The sequence below is a fragment of the Panthera leo genome, chromosome D3, assembly GCF_018350215.1.
Source record: "Panthera leo isolate Ple1 chromosome D3, P.leo_Ple1_pat1.1, whole genome shotgun sequence".
Lineage (NCBI taxonomy): Eukaryota > Metazoa > Chordata > Mammalia > Carnivora > Felidae > Panthera > Panthera leo.
In genome coordinates this window covers 65924089-65947537 of record NC_056690.1, presented here as the reverse complement: position 1 = coordinate 65947537, position 23449 = coordinate 65924089, and the positions used below count along the sequence as shown (strand labels likewise).

At 41.7% G+C, this 23449-nt stretch overlaps 1 protein-coding gene and 1 long non-coding RNA gene across 12 annotated transcripts in view; one reads left to right on the top strand and one right to left on the bottom strand.

The window, feature by feature from the left end:
- The window catches only part of SLC14A2 (solute carrier family 14 member 2), a 431742-nt gene that overhangs the window by 170285 nt on the left and 238008 nt on the right, over positions 1-23449 (bottom strand). For all 10 annotated transcript variants that reach the window (XM_042910439.1, XM_042910429.1, XM_042910434.1 and 7 more), the window contains one exon: positions 11749-11836. The gene's annotated coding sequence lies outside the window, so the exon portion shown is untranslated. The remainder of the gene's footprint in view (positions 1-11748; positions 11837-23449) is intronic.
- Positions 3091-23449, top strand: part of LOC122203516 — a 42320-nt gene continuing 21961 nt past the window's right edge. The window contains exons 1-4 of one of the 2 annotated variants that reach the window (XR_006195215.1): positions 3091-3283; positions 4930-5110; positions 10663-10751; positions 12407-12661. This is a non-coding gene — a long non-coding RNA (uncharacterized LOC122203516). The remainder of the gene's footprint in view (positions 3284-4929; positions 5111-10662; positions 10752-12406; positions 12662-23449) is intronic. The other variant, XR_006195216.1, reaches the window with a different exon arrangement.

Sequence of the window (23449 nt, the reverse complement as noted above, 5' to 3'; positions counted from 1 at the left end):
TGGGATGGGAATCATGGGCTCCTTCTGATAAAATGTGTGACTCCATTATAGCACCCCTGGAAGCCAAGAACTTACTAGAAACATGTGATTTAACAGCAATATGGGGTAGACACATGACATTATAACTGCATTTTGTACAAAAAGCTATTCTCTGGGGAGAGGTCCTTAATTTAGGGAGTCCATGAGCTTTTCCTGAAATAACGCATATCTATCTATCCTATCTATCTATCTATCTATCTATCCTATCTATCTATCTCTATATGTCCATATGCATGTATATGTAAATATAAACCATATTTTAGGGAGATTCTTTAAAACGTCCATCAGATTTTCGAAAGAGTACGTTAACCCCAAACATCCAGGGTGTTGAATTATTCTGGTCTCTTTTCCACCAATGGACTAAGATGGTGGTCTGGGGAGAGTGGACCAGGAAGGAGATGAGAAGGCTTCAGAGGAGCACTGGGGAACGGCATCATGTAGGCCAGAGGAGGCAACTATTTTAAGATGCTGGGTCCAGGCAATGGTTACACAGTGACAAATGCTGTAGAGACCAAACTGAGGCTTGGACAAGTTGGCATATCTGGCAGAGGAATTTCTGTGGAATTGTGGGACCAGAAAGCAGACTGTGAGGTGTTAAAGAAGGTGGAGATGAGGAAGGGAAGACAGTGAACACAGAAGTACTTCTTTAAAATCTGGCAATTAAGGAAAGTGGAGAGATGGGGTGCTAGCCTGGGGGGAAAGCAGGACCAAGGAAAATTCTCTCCCTCTTTTTTTTTTTAATCTCCTTAAAAATGGGAGATGATGTGTTTGTGGAGGAAGAATCTAACTGAAAGGGAGAGACCAGGTGAGAACGCAGCAGCCTAATTAGGAGACAGGAGGGGATGAATCCTGAGCTGAGATGGAGCGTTCACTTTAGAATAGATTTGAGACTCTCCTGAAGCAGGCGTGGTGGTGGGAGGGAGAGGTGAAGATGCAGAGAAAGTGTGAGCTTCACGCACTTTTCCTGCCAATTTCGTCTACAGCACTACTTATGGCGCTTACAGCAAGCAGCGCGCTCCCATCCAGCTGGGCTGTTCCTGTCACCTCCAGGCACAAGGCCTCCTGGCTCAGGGTGTCTGGCAGCCTCTTGCTGACCTTCCTGTTCTGAGTCTCTCCATCTCCCGGTATCTGACACCGACCCTGTCCAGGGGCTTCTCCAGCTGCTCCCTTATGGCTGCTCCTTGAGCCCCCAGCAAACAAAATTCTCCTAGGCTGATTTCAGTAATAAAATACAGGAATGTATTTGGGCAATGGTTTTCCTTGTTGTTGATTTATTTGATTGCTAAACCTTTTAGAAAACTTGTGCTACACAGGGTACAGATACATTATCACTTTATAGCTATACAATAGATGATGTATTTGGCAATTTCTGCATAAAGGTTTTTTCTGGGTCTTGGACAGAAACAGACTTTCATATTGTTTCTAAGGTGCAATCAGAGACTTGTTATTATTTTACTTTTAGCGCCTTTAATTAATCTATGAAAAGCACTCAGACTGGTGCTTGACACAGACAGTGAGTGTTAGCTAATGCTGTCATTATCATCACTGTTGTTAGGAGCTGTATGACCAGGGACAATTCAATTCTGACTTAGGGCAGCAATGTCTTCATTCATAAAATAAGGGCAAGATGTTCTCTTTTCAGAGCGTGTTCTGAAGACTTTGGGCTCCACCCCATTGCACACCACCATTTTAATTCATTGTATCCATTTCCTTGGGGTTTCACAGAATGTTCAGTTGAAGAGGGGTTCTGGAAAAAAAAGTTACGAGCACTGCACCAGACAGTTGAAGGCCCATCCTCAATAAAAGTACTTGACTGTCTATGTGAAAGAAACTATTGACAATGGACAGAGAGATGAAGTGGTCTCAGTGCGGGTACCACAAGCCAGGGAAGGCTCTTTGGAAGAGGTGAGTTGGAAGGTTAGAATCTGGGTGTTTTTAGCAGTTGATGAGCCTAGAAGAGAAACTGCAATTCCTAGAGTGGGGGGTATAAAGCATAAGTGCAGAAGGACAACTATGGGGGGAGAAAAAGGTTAGCAGCCCAACTCAGACCTATCCCTGAGTGGTAGAAGCCAAATGGGCAGATAAGGGCTTCAGGTATAATTACCCAAGTAGAAATTTGACCAAAGTGTGACTGGATTAACAGCAAAGATGATTGGCTCCACTGAGGAAGCCACCTAGTCAATGCTCTTTCTTGCATGGACAGGAAAGCAGTGCCCAGAGGAGGCAAGCTCTTGTCTAGGGGCACAAAATGCATTACTGCTGACTGGGAGCCACCACTAGCTGTTAACCAACTAGCCTCTCCCCCTCTTCCTTAGCATTAGAGCTCCCAGCTTTTTAGCTGGGCACACTGCTGACTGCATTTAACAAAACATTTCCTAGCCTCCTTTGGGGGTTAGGAATGGCCAATAAAATGACCAGGCAAGTTAAGGACTTCCAGAAAAGAACTGTTGGAGGGTGTAGGATGGCCCATAGGAAACATTTTGTCCTTCCCTGCTTCTTCTTGCTTCTGACCTTGATGACTTTTAGTTGTGGGGCTGTCTCAGATCATGAAGTGCCCCTGGAGATGGAACTCATGTAACTAGGGATGGCAGAGCAGAAAGATGGAAAGAACCTGAGTCCTGGAGAGATCGCACAGACATTGTTATCAGCCCTGGACTGCCAACCTCTGAATTCTTTTATGTTGAGAGAGAGAATGTCCTATTGTATTTAAGCCATTGTCATTCCTGGGCCCTGTTCCTAGCCACAGAATGTTCTTGATGCCCTGGCAGAGCCGGGGCTGGCGGAGCCCCCTGTGTGCCTTGACTATTTTGCTTGGCAGCGCTTTGTGCATGACCCCGCTGCTCCCGTGTGTGGAACTGTCTCGGTGTGTGTGCATGAGCAGAAATCCAAAGCCAAAATAATCTTCAAAGCTGTCAGCTCTGTTTCCTGCAGACTCATGCTCCCCACTGCCTTCTCATTTCCACCGGAGGAAAGAGAGGCTGCTGGTGAATAACTTTTTCTTTCTTGAATTGTTTACTATGTCACACACTCAATATCCACAGCACAGAATGGTACAATGTTCACATCTTGCTGAATTTGTTTTAGCTTTTTTTTTTTTAATTAATGAAATAAAACATTGGTTCAGTTGAATCTTCTGTGTACTATCCTTGAGCCTATTAGCCTCCTCCTTCTGAAAACGATTCTCCTGAACTGCATGGATCTTTCTCTGTGTTTTTATGCTTTTACCTCACCTATGCGTGAATCTGTAAGTAATAGTATTGTTTTGTATGCTTTAAACATGGATGTAAGCGGTACACTGATATGATATGATTCTTTTTGTTTAACTTGGAATTTCCAAAATAATCCTTCTCTTTTTTTTTCTCTAAAATAATCCTTGATACATGAGTCTAGCTCAGGGAGGCTCACTGCTATGAAATGTACAATGCTTTTCCATTGCCCTATTGATGAACATTTAGATTGTTTCCAAATTTTCAATATTGCACACCATACAATAATAAACATCCTTTTACAAGTCATATTACACATAGGAGTGAGTTTTGCTAGGGTATATATCTAGACATAAAACTAGTTGTCATAGAGACACATATCTTCATTTTTACAAGATTTCTCCAAATTGTTCTCTAAAGGGGTTAAATAATGCGCTCCCTCTAGAATGACAGTGCCTATTTCCCTCAAAAATTCAGCACCGTTGAACTATTAATGTTTGACAACTGGGTAGGTGTGAAATGGTATCTGTTTGCTATAATTGGCATTTCCTTGATTATTAATGAGGGAGGGCATCTTTTCATGTTTTTATAGGCCATTTTGATTTACATTTCTATTTTTATATTTTGCCTGTTTTTCTGTTGGGCTGTTTGTCTTTTCCTTATTGCAGTGTTTTACCAACATATTTTAGATATTAATCCTTTGTTGGTCAAATGCATTGCAACTGCCTCTTACAAATATCTCACTTGTATTTTGGCTTTGCTCATGGTGTCTTTTGTCTTCTAGAAATCTTAAATTTTAATGTGATCCACTTTATCTTTTTCTTTTGTGCTTTTTTTTGAATCTTAAGAAGTATTTCCCTGGTTTGATATAAAAACATCTTTCTGGACTTTCTTCTAATAGTTTAAATTTTTTAAAAAAAATTTTTAACATTTATCCATTTTTGAGAGATGGAGAGAGACAGAGCATGAGTGGGGGAGGGCAGAGAGAGGGAGACATAGAACCAGAAGCAGACTCCAGGCTCTGAGCTGTCAACACAGAGCCCAATGTGGGGCTTGAACTCATGAACCATGAGATCATGACCTGAGCCGAAGTTGGACAGCTAACCAACTGAGCCACCCAGGCACCCCATTCTCCTAATAGTTTAAAAGTTGTTGTTGTTATTTGAACTTTTAGCTTCAAATCCACCTGGAGTTTATCTGCAATATTCTGTTATTTAGTATATGAAATAGAACTCTAATGTTAATTTTCGAGTATGGGGAGACAATTGTTGTGACACTAATATCAAAAGTCCATACTTTACCTATTTATTTGTAATCAACTGCTGTCTTGTACCCAACTTCCCAAAATGCGTGGGTCTCTTTCTGAACTTTCTAGTTTATTTCATTAATCTCTGTATCCCTACACCTCCATCACAAGGTTTTATCATGAGTTTTGATGTCTGTTAGATAAGCCCCTCTTCTTTATGTTCTTTCTCAAAACTCTTTGGCTATTCTTGGCCCCTTTTACTTTTGTATGAATTTTTAAATTTATTTCTTCCAGTTTTATTGAGATATCATCAATGGACAGGCAATGGATATATAAGTTTAAGGTGTACAGCATAATGGCTTGACTTCCGTATATTGTGAAATGTATATGAATATTGACGAGTCTTTTAAGGCAATGCCTCCTTCCTACCTCTCTCAGCAGGTGCTCCCCCCCATCCCATCCCCACGCAAAGATCTGGGTTCCAGCTCCAACACTGCCACCAGATGGCCAACTGTTCTTAGGCCAGTGGTCTAACCTCTCTGGGCTTCAGCTTCATCATCCCTTGTTAGATGTGCTCTGCCTACCTCACGGGACTGGACTGCTGAGTGGAACAAATGAGGTAAGGATGTAAGAATTTTTTGGAGAATTAAAAACACAGAGCTAAAGTCAAAAAGAGTCAAAAACAATAAACTCAGGACTGGCCTAAGATAAAAGGTGAAAGTTGGACATTTTTTTCCTCAGCTTTCTGCCTTCTCTACCATTCCTACTCCTTTCTCCCAAACTTCCAGGGTTATGAGACACAGCTCTTTCAATGGGGTGGACATACCATGAAAAGGTGATGGAGGCAACTTGTGTTAATAAGGTCCAGCTCCAGTTTCAGACTCTAACCTGTGACTTAAGTCACTCAAACTCTTTGAATCTCAACTTATTCATCTTTACAAGGGGCATAAAATGTTCCTTCCCCAAGTAGTATTGTCAAATTAAAATGAAATAATGGACATGAAAGTTCTTGGTAAAAATGTGAAGCCTTTATAAAAAACAGAAGTTTTTGTTAGTGTTTTTGCTGACAGTTACATGTGGCAAAGGACTTACAGGAAGGTAATGGTGTTTACTGTGTTGAAGTGCTTTGCTGTCACCAGTTGAATCAATGCATGTAGGAGAAAGAAACCTACTTTGTAAGTATGGTAGACCCAATGCGGTATCTACACAGACTTCTAGAAGATGCAAGAAATCCCTATCATTTAAAAATATTTTTTTAATGTTTATTTTATTTTTGAGAGAGAAAGACAGAATGTGAGTGGGAGAGGGGCAGAGATGGAGGGAGACACAGAATCCAAAGCATGCTCCTGGCTCTGAGCTGTCAGCACAGAGCCCAACACAGGGCTCAAACTCATGAACCATGAGATCATGACCTGAGCTGAAGTCGGACTTCAACCAACTGAGCCACCCAGGTGCCCCAAGAAGTCCCTTTCTTAAATACCATTTCCTTTAGACATTTTCAGTCTGGATGTGCAAAGAAGTGGAGGTGGTTGAGATTCCGTGAGGTCTGTGTGGAAAAAAAGACTAAGCTAACCCTGGTGCAGGTATTGGGCTCAGCACTGACTAGAGATAGTGAGAGTCGCAGGGATTCAAGGGTGGGAACATATCAGTCTTTGTACCCTCCTCACATATACCATTTTGTTAAAATTAACATTAAGGTTAGCCCTGATGTTCTGTGAAAAGACTTCCTGTGGAGTGAGCACACAGCAATGCCTCCACATCTGTCTACCCCTTGGTACTGAGATGACCGGAGTATCCTCTGCTCTTGTGCCAAAATCAGACTTGGCCTTGCACCAAATGACATCCATGGGCTAGATGACATGAGACCACAGCTCACCTGCCTAATCTCATACAGAACACCCTTTTCCTTGGTAATTTGGTTCCTGTTCTTTCCTCAGTTCTACTGAAACAGGACTTCTTACCTGTTCCCTAGTCACCTCCATGGCTGATGATGGACTGCAATGTCCTGACCAGTCTCTGCTGGAAGTTGCTGGAATCCTTCTAAACCAATTAGCAGCATTACCACCCCTGCCTGTAGCCTCTGCCAATGTCCCCTTCTCTGCTGTGGCTTGGGAAGAGTCCTGGACTTTTGACCTGGGTTTGGATCTTAGTTGCCAGAACTTGCAATCTGTCTGTCCTTTCCTTTGGGGTCCACACCATTTCTGACCCAGTCTTGTTCTCCTCTTCCCATGTGACTCCTTCCTGCTCTTGCTTCCATGTTCATGCAAGTCTCCTTCTAGACCCTGTCTTGTCTTGCTATAGATGAATCACTTTGCAAAATCTGTCAATTAGGTATCATTCAAAACAGATCACAGCTGACTTTATTATTATTAATATTTTCAAACGTGGGCATGAAACATAGGCACAAGTTCTCTGGTAGAAGCTGTGATTGTCTGCTTATAAACTTCTTTCATCAATGAAGGACAAATTCCACTAGCTACTGGGAGTTGTCCTCTCTGAAGAAAACAGACTTGTTCAAGATCACAACCTTTCGTTGGGGCAGACCACACCCTGTGACTGCTTGATGTGGTCACAGCAATCAGAGGGAAAGAGTTTAAAGGCTGAGACCTTGATGACAACTCTGAAGGGCCATCCCCTTCTTGGATTCTCATGGGGTGAGCTGAGGCTTTGGGAAAGCCTGCTGCCCAGCGCCTCTCTCTGCCCATTCCTCCCTCCTTCCCTTCCCCTGCAGGGCTTGATCCTAAGCACTCTTCTTACTTCCAACAAGTCTCCAAGTGGAGTCAGAATCTTAGAGACTCTAACCTACCACAAGGGTCCACAGTTATTTTCTTGCTCAAGCAATCAATGCTCTATCTCACCATTTTCTTTCTCCATAAATTCATTCTCCCTGTGGTGGGCAGACTAATGCCCAATCCCCACCCAAAGATGTCCACACCCTAATCCCCCACAACCTGTGAATGTGTTATCTTCTATGCTAAAAATGAACTCTGCAGATGTGAATAAGCTTACTGACCTAAAGATAGGGAGATTATCCTGGATTATTCAAGTGGACTCAGTCTCATCACATGAGTCCTTAAAAGCAGAGAACCCTTCCTGGCTGTGGTCAGGGATGTGATTACAGAAAAAAGATCAGAGAGACCCAATATTTCTGGCTGTGAAGATGGAGGAAGGGGCCACAAGCCATGGAATGCAGGCAGCTTCTATAAGCTGGACAGGGCTAAGAAATGGATTCTCCCCAGAGTCTCCAGAAAAGAATGTAGCACTGCCAACACTTTGATTTTGGCCCAGTGAGCCCTGTGTAAGACCTCTGGCCTATGGAGCTGTGAGATAATAAATTTGTGTTGCTTTAAGCCAGTAAGTATGTGGTAATTTGTTACAACAACAATAGGAAAGTAATATATGGCTCAACTTAATATTTGTGCATTTATATGATCTTGGATATACACTTCACCTATGTAAGTCTTACTTCTCTCATCTATAAAATGGTTATTTGGGCCATATGCTTACAAAACCCCTTATAACTTGATATTTTATGGCCCTAACGGGCTAGATTCCCTACTTTGCAACATTTATTTTTTCCTTCCAATGAGGCAGTTGTTTGCTTGTTTTTGATGATGATACGAGGCAAGCCTATCTGAAATGCTGCAGGAAGCAACAGAATGGCCATGCACCAGGGTCAGGAGTGGGTATTCTTTCTTTTTGTCTGTCTGGCCCTTCTAGTATGTCTTTATGAGGAGCTATTCCCATAACTCCTCATGACCATAGGAAAAATGCATCTCAGCTGGTGAAAAATTTATAAACCAAAGCCTGATAACAAATAGATTCTGTCATTTTTCTCTCTACTGGTAGACCTTCAAGTACAATTTAAAAAATTTGGTTATGCTGAAAATAATTCATTAAAAGTTGTAGGTACCAAGCTTAGAGGTAAGGTAGCAGTGTTCTGGTTGCTGGTGAAAGTTAGGATTTCTTTAGGGAAATCTACCATTTTTAAGATTAAAAAAATGTCCTTGGCCTGATTTTTGTTAGGAATAAGTATAATAAAGTGGCACTGTAATTAAAATACTGATAAACCCACTAGATATAGCTGTTGTGGAAAAAAAAAACTGGACACTAAAATGGGATAAAAATAGAGCCTCATTTGGCCCCGTCACCCTCCTAGTGGGAAACCAATACAGTTGCCACTTCATTAACTGCTCTGCGTTAAGAAAAGCTGAGCTGACCACAAAATAATAATGGCAATAGCACAGTGATAATGATGACTCCTGCTACATTTATTTAGCACATTATGCTTCTCAAAGCACTTTCTGTCTATTTACTTGTTTGAGCCCCTAGGTCTCAGTATTTCCATAAGAAAGTGGGGGAGGTGGTGAGGAGAGCATCATCCACCTGCTTTGACAGATGAGGGAATCCTGACCTACAGTGTCTAAATGACCCTCATGTCGTCACAGCTGTGAGCAGCAGGTCTGGGCCTGGGGGCTGTGCTGTACATGGAGATCCACGTTTGTTATAGCTCACTGCCCCTGGCAGTTGGAGTCACCCAACTCAGGGTCAAACACTATCTCGAGACATTATTTATACTGCAAACCTAAGGCTAGTAGAAATATTTTTTTTCTCTCAACAGAAAGAACAAAGTCACTAAAGAATTAAAATTTTTTTTAATGTTTATTTATTTTTTAGAGAGAGAGAGAGAGAGCAGGGGAGGGGCAGAGAGAGAGAGGGAGACACAGAATCCAAAGCATGCTCCAGGCTCTGAGCTGTCAGCACAGAGCCCAACACGGGGCTCTTAACTCATGAACCGCAAAATCATGACCTGACTGAAGTCGGACGCTTAACTGACTGAGCCACCCAGGTGCCCCTAAAGTCACTAAAGAATTAGTCATTAACATCAGCTGGGAAAAGTCCAAAGAATTGAATGGAAGAGAAAGAAAACGCTAAGAAACCTAGAAGTGGTTTTTAGTCTGTCACCCATATCACTAGGATTGTGGTGCTGGCCAGTGTGTCTGTGTATGAGCCAGAGTGGAGGAAAAGTACCCCCTTTTCCACCTTCCTGGGATCCTGCTCATCTTCCCTGGTACAGTTTCCAAGAGCCCCATGTGTTATAGCCTCTGTAAAATGACATCAACACTCACTACTTGCCTCTATCCCCATCCCACAACCCAGGTCCAATTAGCCTGACTAATCTGGAAGGAGATAAGACAACCTGAGGCCAGTGGCACAAAACAGAGTAGCCCTCAAAGGCATCCCCATTTCATCTGAACAATGAGGGGGTGAGACTAGGTCTCCTCAATGATTCCACTTGTTCCAACAATTTCCTATTTTACTTCTGGTGCAGTAGTATCATTTGGACTTGGGTTTGAGAGCCAAGTGGTAACTCTCTGAGTGGGCTACAATGTGACCTTGGTCATTATCACTTAGCCTCCATGAGGCTCAGTTCTCTCACCCATGAAATGGGTGTGATAATAGTGAGTCTCCTTCCCACTGTATACCATTGTCATGAGAGTCAAAAATCCAAATGTAAAGCACTGTTGATCAAGGCTCGTCTATGTACATCTTGCATAGAAGAGATGTTATGGGTTTATTATTGGCGGTAGTGCTAATTATTATAATTGTAGTTTAATAGTAACAAGGATCTTACTAGAATCAACAACTGTGGTAGTGCTGGTAAGGCATTTCAGAGATTATTCATCATATGTGGATATTGGCTGGAGAAGTCACTGGTGTTGAGAAAATGTGTACCATGCCCTTTCTCGAATTATTTCCTTGGGGCTTTACAACAATTCTAAGAGTTAGAACTTGTTACTGTCATTTGAGACAACAAGAAGCTAAGGCTGAGAGAGAGAGAGAGAGAGATAGGCAAACAGACAGAAGTGATTTTAAAGCTGGTATCATGAGAACCTAGTGGCTTCTGCAGACTTCCAGCATTGGCAGGCATATCTAGCACTTCTTATATAGAACAATCTATAGAGCCTTGTTACCAGGGGCTTGTTGCCTTAATCACAAGAAGGGGGTATGGTTGGTATTAGAAGTTCCTTCCTAGGAACAGAATGATTCACTATTCAAAGTCATTGATGAGTCAACTGACTCTGAGTCAACTGCTCTGTGATTGATGTACGAATGCCCATTAAGAATTTTCTGAGCAGGAACTCTCTACACTATGATTTTTCCTCACAGAGCCCATGAGGTGTGTTCCCCTACCACATAGTGGATTTGTTAGGAAGTGACTGCCAGTCATGGACTAACCCAAGCCCTTTTTTATCAAGGTAAGGCCCATGTGACTAGTGCTCATTGATGGGATATAATGTGTATCAATCACAGGCCAAGGTGGGTAGGAAGTGGGTGTACCATCTTCACTTTCTTCTTCCCTGTCAACCAGGTAGATGAAGAACATAAAGCATAAAACTCAAAGGCCCTAAAAGACGGTGAAGCCACAAGACAGGAGACACCTGGGTTTCTGAATCACCACTCTGATAAACACCCAATGGGGCCTTATAGAAGGGAAAAATGATCTATGGTGTTAAACCACCAAGATTTGAGTGTTTTACGTTACACCAGCTATTGTACTATAGATCCACTGAAAGATCCACCAGTGTTTCAGACCTGGTCCTAATTCCCTGCCATTTAAAAACTACTGCGTTCCTTCTCCATGGATACCAGCTCACCCATCCTAAGCAGATTTCTTTGTGTTCTGTATAGGTGTAGAGAAGCTGGTCTGCTTGTCAAACAACCAATAAATCTATGTTAAGCAAAACAGTAGTTTTCATCAGTAAGTGACCTTATGATAACATTTACATTGCTAGAGAAATCATTCCAACCCTGAACCAGAGGCATCCCAACTCAGGCCCTCCTGGTGGCACATGGCAAGGAAACTAATGAAGTGTGGGGATTATTAATGATTTTATCTTCTCACTTACCCATCCCCTTTCCTTTTACAAACTCACAAATATGTCCAGTAGTGTCACATCTGTTCATCTATTTTTGACATATAAATAGAACCTATCCTATTGGAATTTTGCAGAGAAAATAGACACTATGTGATTATGCTATCTTATGTCTGAAAGCGGCCATGCATGACTGAGCTGGGAAGACAATGACTCAAGGGGAAGAAGGTCTTCATATGACTTAGCTGTCTCAGGTACTTCCCATGTGCTCCTAGTGACCTCAGAGGGGAAATTTTTTTTTAGTTTTCCATGGCAGCATTACTGGTGGTAACAGTTATTTCAGAAGACACAAATATAGAAAGTTCTAGAACATACTCACAATTTCTTGACAGTGGGGTCAACGGGTTCTACAAAGAGTCCTGTGAACTCCTATTTAGGTGCCTTCAAGTAGTAAGCAACAAAAAGTCCTGTAAAGATAGACAGTGGAGGTCAACTTTAAATTGCTTTGGGTTTTGATTAAATAACATGTGCTCTTTTTTGTTTTAATTGTAAGCAAAAATGTTCATTTTAGAAAAAAATAGAAAGTAAGTATTAGGAAACAAGACATAAAACTCATCTGTCATCCCACGATCCAGATATAATCACTAGTTAACCCATGGAACACTTACAGATTGTTTCATGAGTATTTATGTATATATGGATATATATTTTTTTCTACTGTTTTTCATTCATAGAATTGAGATCATACTGCATATGCTGTTTGGTGACCTGCTTTTCTTTCATTGAATAAGATGTTATGAATATTTTTTGCCACCAGATAAATGTCAACTGTGTGGTACACAGCCTGTAAGATGGTTCCCAGGGATCCCCACTATGTTGCATCCTCACCATTGTGAAATCCATTCCCCTGGAGCGTGGGCGGGACCTCTGGCTTACTTCTAACCAATAGAATATGGCAAGAGTGATGGGATGTCAGTTTGAGATTAGGTTACAAAATCGCTCTGGCTGCTGTCTTGCTCACCCTCTCCTGCTCTCAGGCTCGTTTGCTGTGATGAAACAGCTGCTGTGTTGTGAACTGCCCCAAGGAAAGGAGGGCAATGGAACTGAGGGAGACTTCCACCAGCAGGCTTAGAGGACCTGAATCCTGCCAACACCCACTGGAGGGACCTTGAAAGTGGATTCTCTCCAAGTTAAGCCTTGAGATGGTTCAAACACCTTGACTGCAGCCTTATGAGAAGTCCTGAGTCAGAGGATCCAGTTCAGCCACTGCCCACAGACTCCTGACTCACACTGTGAGATACTATGTTTGTTGCTCTAAGCTGCTAAGCTGTGGGGTAAAGCAGCCATAGATACCTAATATAAACCACACAGTTCGTAATAGTTGTTTAGTATTCCAGTGTAAGGTTTACTCAATCTTCTACTGTTGTGTGTTGCTTATTTTAGTTTATTTATTTTGCTATTCTAAACAGGGCAGTAATGGATATCATTGTAGCTAAATCTCAGTACACATCCTTCATTCTTTCCTAAGGGTAAATTCCTTGAAGTGGAATAGCTGGATTTCAAAGGGTTTTCATCTTTTAAGGCTTTTGAGATGCTGTTTCCCACTTGCTTTCTGGTAGAACTGTACCCTTTTACACCTCTGCTGGCGGCATTGTGGAGCGGCTGCTGCCCACACCCCAGGGCTTACGTTTCTGAGCCATACTTTTGGTTAAGTTCAACCACTCTCTCTTGAGCTGTGTCTCTCTGCAAACCAGTTAGAAACAAAACCAAAACCAAATCCCAAAACCCAAGAATGAAGCCTAAGGTTGACTCTTCAAAATTACTAGATAATCTGATGCTAAACAGTTTCTTCAAAGTATATTGTTTTGAAGTCAGGCAGATGAATTCAACCACCCTCAAATTGTTATTCTTATCTCTCAGTGAACACTGAACTTCTGAAAAGATGATGATGCTCAAGTCCCCAAGAACTTTGAGAGGGAAAACCACAGTGCTAGTTGAAGTCAAAATAATAATGAGCTATTCTGAAAATCTTAGTTTATTTCAGTCACACAAAGGACTGTCAGTAAATTCAACTTTCTAAATTAGCTGGATGAATTCTATATTTTCTATATTTTACATATAGATATAGATATAGATATAGATAGATATAATTTATTTTTTTAGTTTTGCATACATGGATATCACCACCATTTCCAAATTGCAACTTCACTGTTGGGGAAAGAATAAATATTTTAACGACTATACATTTTAACAGGCTTTGAACCCTGTGGTTGGTTTAAGCTAAGGGTGCAATTTCAGGCATCTAAATAAGTAAATAAATGAGGAAGAAAATCCATGTTAATTGCAGTAATTTGCGGTACTTTCAAATTCTTAATTAAGAAATAAAATAGGATTCATTATCCATGCCCACTGTAGATGGCACACATAGATCACCATTATGACCAGACACAAGACCTGAAGTTATTGCCATAAATGAAATAACAGAGAGAAATCACTGTTATTGGTGCATTATTGGTCAAAATGTGCAGGCGCAAGGAGGGAGGAAAGAGGACACACAAAATGCCTGTTCTCCATAAATGCCCTTCTTTTTGACCTGGAGATTATGTTATCCCCAAATATCTCCCCTGAGCCTCAGGTCCTGCCCCTCCCTCCTACTCTCTGGGATAGATTCTTCCTTCAAACCTCACGTAAAAATTTCTGAGCCTGTCTGGACACCCTACAGTGTCAAATTTTCCCCAGTCACCTGTTCCAGGTCACTTGTGTGCTGGGACTTCAGGTATCTGTGTCATTCTTCTTGGTGTCATTCTTTTGGTGAGTCCTAATATTCTTCTACAAAGGTGGGAAAAAGAGAAGGACTTTTCTTATAACCAGAGGCATTCTGACTCGTGCTGCCTTTTGAAAATCACGTATTAAATTAAACTAGGGACAGCATATAATTTGTCATACAAAAATCACTTTTGATTGGGACACATGCTTAATTTGAGAGGACACCAGACATAACCTGGGACTGTTCTAGATGAAGCAGGATGCTTGTGTTCCTAATGAAAATCCATCAAAGTCCCTAGGATAGGGGTAGGGTTGGTGTGGACACAGGTTTTCAGGCAGGTAATCAGGGAGGTATTCTGCTTTGGTGATGTGGGTGGGAAGGGTAATATCACGTACGTCTGGAAGGAAGAGCACTTATGTGCTGGTTGTAGGCTGGTCATTGTGCTCTTGTTTGGAGTATTTATAATAAGGACTTTGGGTATGCATTTCCCAGGCTCTCCCTTTCCTGTTGTCCTACCCATCTTGGTCTTGCAGGCTGGCATAGATAGTCCATGGTCAGTCAACATGACTCTGGGTTTCATGTCTGTCAACATGGGCAGTTATGGGCAACCAACTGCAGTCAGCTCAGCAATGAGAAGGGTGCAGAGCATAAGCAATTTGGAGGAGTTTGAGTGACCCAAGACAAAGGAAGAAGGGAAATCATCCATTGAAGATCTCTTAAAGGAATGAGGAATCTTGTCAGAGATTAGGCACTGAAGTTTTTTGAGCAAGTAGGACAGCTTTTGGTTTTACCTATAAATCCAAGGACAATCAGAAATTAACATGTATATTTCTCAGATGCCTATTATATCCTATATGGAAGGCATAAGAATAGTCTGAGACATACATCTTATTCTCAAGGGACTTAAGGAGTAGATTCTTTGAGTTAAAGGCTCCTGTCTTTTGGAAGGGAAACCAGAGAGAAACCTGGACTTGGTATCTCTTCTGACAGCCGGGCTGATCTTTTCTTGGATCACATACATGCTAAAGACCGCCATGGAATTCACAAGGGCTGAAAAGAGTGTCTGTATCTTACAGTGTTCCATTTCTCAAAGGATCCTTCCTCTATGGCTGCAACTGGATGGAGTCCAGACCACTGTGGGGCCCTGGGGGGACCTGGGGAAATGTGAACAATTCCTTATTTTTTATATGTGATCCTTATATAAGGATCCTTTCTTACCAAAACATGGCGCAGAATGACATTCTGCTTTTATTTCTGATGATTTATGGTAAAGAAGATACAGGGCTTTTCCAATTTCAGAAGTAAGCCAAGGAGAAACAATCATAAAATGCATCCATAAAAATGGGCTAGATACCAAGCTAGAAAGAAAACCCCACTGTATAAAGTGTTTCTGTAGAATTTACTGTTTCATGGGTACTGGTACTCCAAGCTTCAATAGTAAGTGACATCAGGATGCTAAGAAAAGGTGTGAAAGATGGGAGGAATGTGGGCAGAAGATCTTTAAACCATGAGAAATGCCTTGGGAAATATGCCTTCTTACGCTGTAGCGAGGAGGAACCAGATTAGTTGCATAAGGTCTTTTGAAGAAAGGTCTTAAATGCAGTTATGTCTCAACTATTACATTCTTTCATTTATTAATTTAATCTAACAAGTATTTATTGAGGATTTTCTCTTTCCCAGATATAATATTACGTGCTGGGGATTCAGAAGGAGCAAGACAAGGATTTATAGCCTTTTAAAGGGGACTTCTACTTTTAAGATGATAGTATTAAGAAAGCCTTGCCCACTTCTTTCTAGATTCATTCCCAAACAATAAGGAAAATGAAAAAGCAGAAATACAAATTTCACCTTTGTTGAGGAAAATCTGTCAAATGCAATAAAACTCCAAAAGGAGCAGGTAGATGTTGAAGGATGTCTTGGGCCAAAGACCTCAAGCAAGGTTGGCAGAGCACAGAGTTCATCAAAGAGAAGAAAACCAACACAATCTTTTGGGAAACAACGTGCCTACAGTGAATCAGCTGTCTGTGAGAGAATCCCTGGACCCTTTCTGGCTCCATCAAGAAACAGGGAATATGGTATAAACAAGAAAACAGCTAGGGGTGCTATCTCTGGTTGGGCAAATAAGCACAGACAACCAAAACAATAAACTTTAATGGAAAAGATCACTTATATAAAATAAGAACTCAAGGAAGAAATGTCAAGACCACTGAAAGAGATAAAAAATGAGCTAGCAGAGCTCAGGAAAGAAGTAGAGGAGACATAATGTCCTCACAACAATTAGGAAGCCATCAGAGGCAACAAGAAGGTAAACAGATAATGCTCAAAAAAGTGGGCTTAAGAACTGGAATGCTAAGGTGAGCAAAACAAAATGGAAATGATTAGTCAACAAGGATTAGAAAGAGAACATGGTAGCTGTGGAAGATGAAACAGATCAAATAGACCTATGTGTATGCATAAATAGACCAAGCAGTGCTTGATAAAGAATATTGAAAAAAAAGAATAGAAATTATATTTGGAGAATTATAATCACAGAGATAAGATATTTAAGTCTATGTACAAAGCAAAGCCCAAACCAAGCAAAACTATCTGAGAAAGTCAATACAGAACCAGCAACCCAAAAGGTAAAGAAAGACTCTTTACCATAAAAACAAATGAAAAAAACAAAACAAAACAAAACAAAACGAACAATACAAAACAAAACTAAAATGTCTTTTCTAAGGGGAAAAATTTTGGGTTGTTTTCAGACTTTTCCATGGTAACATCTCATGCTAGGAGACAGTGGAACTGTGCTTACAAAAATCTCAGTGAGAATTAAATTTAAGGGAGATGCGCTTGGGTGGCTCAGTCGGTTAAGCATCCAAGTCTTGATTTCAGCTCAGGTCATGATCTCATGTTTCATGAGATCCAGCCCTGTGTTGGGCTCTTTGCTTGATAGCATGGAGCCTGCTTGGGATTCTCTCTCCCTCTCTCTCTACTCTTTCCTCTGCTTATGCTCTCTGTTTCTCTCAAAAAAAAATTAAATTAAAAAAAATTAAAAAATGTTAAATTCAAATTTTTGTTTAAGTACAAATGCTGCTACTAAACATCTGACAACCCAGAAAATGTGGTCACTAGGATCCTGTCTGGAATAAATTGCACTTTAACCAACCAGTAGAGAATAGAGAAAGTGTGGCAGAAAGACTAGTACTGGGTTTTTAACAATTTAGTTTAGGATTAAGATGAAAAAAAAAAAAAAACCTTAACAAACACTGACCTGTGGCAATTATGGTTCTAGAAAATGATGTACTTTCTAACAAACTAGAACAACATGAAAAACAGTAAAACTAACACAATTCAGGGGTGCCTGGGTCGCTCAGTTGGTTGAGTATCTGACTCTGGATTTAGACTCATGGGATCAAGTGGTTCATGGGATCGAGCCCTGCCTCCAGCTCTGTGCTAACAGTGCCAAGCTTGCTTGGGATTCTTCCTCTCCCTCTCTCTGCCCTTCTCCTGCTTGCATGTGCACTCTCTCTCTCTCTCTCTCTCTCTCTCAAAATAAATAAATAAACATTAAAAAATAAACTAACACAATTCAGAAGGTGAGGAAAGAGAGAAGCTGGGGGGAGCCAAGAGTCAAAATTACCATGTAGGGCTAATGAATCAAGGAATAGAAAGAAATATATATTAAAAATTATAAAATTAAGATTAACAGAAATATTACCATCATTGTCATTATTATCATCATCATCATCAACTAAAATTGGGTATGATAGGAAAATGAGAGGCAGGAGAAGAAGTATGAAAATTTCATCATCTTGCAGAGCTATATTTAAGGATATAGAGGATCAAGAATATTATATTTAGTTTACTTAAAAATTAAAAAAAATATTAAAACTTTCTAAAGTATCACTATGAGCCCATGCATCTATTAAATTAAAAGAGAACAAAACAAAGACCATATAGTAAAATAAAAGCAGAAAGCATATGATATTAAGACTGGTTCTAAGTATATCTAGCAAATTAAAATTAATAAAAGTCAAACGTATCAAGCAAAAGAAATAGATCCTCGGTTTACATTACAAATAAAAAAAACAATCGTATTCTGTGTACAAGAGAAACAAGTAAGACAAAGTGACTGGAAAGTTGAAAATAAAAGGTGGGCAAAGGCAAACCAGCAAACCAAACCAAAACCAAAACAAGGAGAGATCCCAGTTTTAATATTAGACATGTTTCAGACAAGGTTGAGTTCAGGGCACAAAACAGTAGATGATGCAAAAATGGGAACTTTATTGCAATCTCACTGATGCTATAATTATTAGGAGGATTTATGTGCCCCCATTTTTTTATAGCAGTAACATTTATTTAAAATTTTTTTAATGTTTATTTATTTTTGAAAGAGAGAGACACAGAGTGTGACCAGGGGTGGGACGGAGAGAGAGAGAGAGAGAGAGAGAGAGAGAGAGAGAGAGAGAGAATCCGAAGCAGACTCCAGGCTCTGAGCTGTCAGCACAGAGCCTGACAGGGGGTTGAACCCACAAACCGCAAGATCATGACCTGAGCCAAAGTCAGATGCTTAACTGACTGAGCCACCCAGGTGCCCCTATAGCAGTAACATTTACTACGCTGAAAGGTGGAACATATAAAAATAAAGGCAGAGACACATGAGTAGTAAAAGACTAATACAATTCCCTCCATTCAAGTAATTGAGGATGCTTTCAGAGTCACATAACAATTCATTTTGAGATTATCTGTATTTTTCAACTCCCTGTATTTGTACAAACAACTACAAGAGATTCTTACAGTGTCTCTCCCTTGCGCTAAAGCCTTCCAAGCTCCCAGTGCCTGCTGCCTGAAGTCCTAAAGCTCCTCTGTGATCTAGCCCCTGCCTAGTTCTCCAGCCTTCTCCCACTCTTCATGTGTTCAGAGACATCCCCACAATGGGGGGTTCTCTTTTCCACACTTCCCTTCCTTTGTCTTGGTCCATGCTGTTTCCTCTCTTTGGATGCTCTTTACTCTCTGAGAGCAAGCAGATGTAACCTTTAAGACTTCACGAACATGTCACTTTTCTGGGAAGCCTTCTTTGTCCCCAGTCCTGCCAGCTACAGGACTGTTAGGGCATGCTTGCAACTTCCTGTAACTAACCCAGTTCTTTAGGATCAAGGCAATCATGATGTCTTTACTCCAGAACATCCTTCATGCTCCACATGCAAACAGGTACTAAGTCCTACCTTTTCTTCCTTTATTAGTCTTCATTCCCTCTGTACCCATCTGACCGTTGCCCCCTGCACTCCTGAGCTCCTCTTCTGTAAGTATTTTGCCACTAGCCTCACCCTGCACCCTGTTTATTCAGCATTCTACTCCTGTACCCATGTGCCTAAAGCACCACTTGGTCAAGCCAGCTCCTTTGTTCCAAAGTCTCTGATGGGTTCCTTTTCCTTTACAATCAACTCCTTCATATGATGTCAAGGCTTTCTGCAACTGGTCATGATGCCCTTCGTGATGATTGTTCATCACTCCCAACTATTTCATTCATACTGACAACCCCTCCAACCATGCCATCACCATGGGCTTCCTGACCTGCTCCTTATGTTCCTCATGTTCTCTCTCCTTTTCTCTGCTTACTGATCCAAATTTTGCTTCAAGAGCAACTCCATGGGTACCCCTCCCTGGTCTACCAGCCCAGTGATTTCTTTTCTTTTCTTTTTTTTTTTTTAAATTTTTTAAATGTTTATTTATTATTGAGAAACAGAGAGACACAGAGCATGAGCATTGGAGGGGCAGAGAGAAGGGGAGACACAGAATCCAAGGCAGGCTCCAGGATCTGAGCTGTCAGCACAGAGCCCAACGCGGGGCTCGAACCCACAGACTGTGAGATCATGACCTGAGCCGAAGTTGGACACTTAACTGACTGAGCCACCCAGGTTCCCAGCCCATAGATTCCTACTCTGAGCCCTTTGGACATTTATTATCAACACCCTAGCTTGACTTTTATCATAACTCATGCTAGGAGTTGTGCTTATTTGTACATGTTTATCTCATTTGATAGACAGTAAGCCTCAGCAGTAAGATCTTATGCTTCTTCTACACTATTCTCGACATCTTACAAGGGATTGAGAATATGGTAGGTGCTCAGCAATCATAGATGCTTTTTTAAAAACAGAGAATCTGTTGCTTCCATCTGTGTCATTTAGCGGGATGGCAGGTCACCTGAGTCCCGAGCCTTAAACAGCCTCCTTCACTGCCCTCCTCCCTTCCAGGGTTGTAAGTGACCCAATTTCCAACTGTCATTTTCTAATCATTTACCTAGCCTAATTAATTACGATAGAGTTGCTTAATATTTTAAAAACTGCTTCCCTACCCATCATCTCAGTGGACCTGCACACAATAGTGTGTTGTAGGCAAGGTGGAGATTTATGGGGAAATAAAGTCAGTGCATCTGGTGCCAGTGAGACCAGACCCCTGGCTTCTATTTCTAGTCTAATAGCCTTTATGGCAGGGCAGGCTGTGTCTCTTCCCTAAGTTTCTAGAACTTCTCTCTGGAAGTGTGAATGTGTGTTTTTAAAACATTGATTTTTGCTCAAATGGCTCTTTATTTTGCTTTTGATTTCTCCTTCCTAGTGAAGATACTGCCCTCCCCCCTGACGGCAAGCATTCTTTTTCCTTCCTGAATGATGGCCCCACTTGGTCCCCCTTTGGTTTTCTTTGCCTGAGTTTCCACTTAGCCCCGCCACCCCCTGGAGAACCATTCTGGCTTAATGCCTCCTGCATCCTTTCAAATTGTTCTTGTTCCTCAGCTCAGGATTTCCTGCAGGGCTGGCCTTCTTGGCTAATGAGGAGCCTCTAGCTGAAGGCACTGTTCCTGACCAAGTTTCCCAATCCTGCTGGGAGGTGGGGGTTGCGGCTGGCGGGAGAGTGGGTTGCAGTCCTGCACTGATACTCTGCGATCACAGGCAGGAGTCTCTGCTAATGCAGGTCTGGTGAGCCTTGGAACTTGCTGGTACCTGGTTTTGTTTTGAATGACCCACTCTCTCCACACCCCCCACAACCCCAACACTGTATCTTTAAAGTGATTCACTTTACTTTCCTCCAGGAAGGCTCGTTCATATTGTGTTTTCTCCTTCTCTAAATTGTCCAGTGCTATTACTATAATTTGTGGAGGTGGAGTGGGGAGAGTACTATTTATGTTTCAGACTAATTGAGTAGGAGTGACCTTGTATTATGCATTTTGGAGAGATGCTGGGGGCACCCCTCAGCATAACTGTCCATTAAGTAAAATGGGTTTCAAGTTATCACAGTACTAGTAGCAGAGATCTATGATTTTTGTTTCCCCTTCTGTCTTTATTAGCCATAAAGGTGAACAGGCTTTGGCTATCAGACTGGCCCAAGGGGTGCATATGGGACCCAAGCCAGGCCAGCCAGAGTTCTTCCCTAGGAGTCGCAAAGTGGAGCTGGGCAGAGGAAGCCAATCTTGCCGTCCGGCTATTGAGCTGTCAGGATATGAAACTGCAGGAGCTGATGCCAAATTCTAAACAACAGCCAATTTGAGGAAATGACATAACACCCACCGAGAAACGTAAATGGAGATTGAGGGATGGGTGGCATTAACATCTCCAATTCTAGTTATTCATGAAGCTAGCTCCCAACCCTGCTTTTTCAGGAGTCTGGCTACATGAGCCTATAAATCACTTTTTACTGCTGAAGCCAGTTTAATTTGTTAATTGCAACCAAGAAAGTCCTGGCTATACAATCCTTCCTGTCCGACTTTTCTCATCAGAGGCTCCAGATGCCCTTGTATTGTCCTTAGCTGCCCCAAACGAGGTGTTCTTACACAGCATCCTTGGGGCCTCCTAGGGGGGTTGATTCCTGCCTGCATATGAACCCTAAAAGTCCTGCCCTCATGGACCCAGTCCCATCATTGGTAGAAAAGGCATAAAATGCATGTGTCCCTATAAGAATCAGAGCTCCACGAGGTAGGGACACAAGGAAACTTGCCTGCTTTCTTCTCTGATGTGCCCATCTATCCAGACAGGGCTAGGCACACAGTGGGTACATGATGAATATTTCTTTTTAAAAAAATTTTAAAATATTTATTTATTGAGAGAGAGAGACAGAGAGACAGAGAGAGAGAGACAGGAACAGCACAAGTGGAGGATGGGCAGAGAGACAGGGAGACACTGAATCTGAAGCAGGCTCCAGGCTCTGAGCTGTCAGCACAGAGCCCAAAGCAGGGCTCAAAATGATGAACTGTGGAGATCATGACCTAAGCCCAAGTCAGACACTTAACCAATTGAGCCACCCAGGCACCTCAAATACTTCTCTTTAAGTAGTCTCCATGTCCAGCTTGGAGCCCAATGCAGGGCTTGAACTCACAACTCTGAGATCAAGACCTGAGCTGAGATCAAGAGTTGGATGCTTAACCGACTGAGCTACCCAGGCGTCCCCATGATTGATACTGGTTAAGCGAAAGAAGCACTGAATGTGGCCATTCATTCATTCACATGCCTTTCTTCTTCTGATTAGACGTCTTCAGTCACTGCCTACTGCACTCTGAATTTAACCCTCCCTCAGCTCAATTTCAACCCACCTGTCTAGCTTCATCTCTCACTGCTCCTCCACGTGTTCAAAGAGCCTCCTAGTATGAAGTAGGAGTTAAGCTCACCAGATTGCAGCCTGTCTCTGCAGCCTCCGTGCCTTTGCTTGGGCAATTCCAATCATCTGGAAGACACTTTTTCTCTGCACTTCAAAATCTCATGTTTTGAACTCATGCCTCAAGGCCTGGCTCAGAAGAAGCTCATGCCACGTGCTGGCCCTGTTCCTCCCATTCAGAAAGAATCTCATGCTTTTTTGAATCTTCATAGCACCTTCTTTCAGCCTTTGTCTTCTGAATTTGCAATAATAAGAGATACTGAGGCACATGCATTCTCTTGCCCAGTGGACTCCAGGCTCCTTGGGCACAGTGCTCCTGTTTCTCTCTCTTTGTCCATCAGCTTCTCCTTCTGGCCCTCCTCTTCACCACACATCACCACATTTTCTTACCAACTAGATCCTAGCACAGCCTCACACAAGGTGATGTCTAGTGAATATTATTATGCATGAGGAAATCTGTGCACATCAATGCAAAACAGTAAACTCTGGCCTGACTGGGACAAGCCCGTGGAATCACTGTGCATGGCTTATCCATACAGTGGAGTTAATAAAACTACAGACTTTACTGGGGTTGGCTAATAAAATACATAGCTTATGCAAAGTGCTTAGTCCATGCGGGCACATTATTAGGTGCTCAATAAGTGTTGATTGTTGTTATTGATAGGTCTTAGGTACCCAGAAAGCCAAA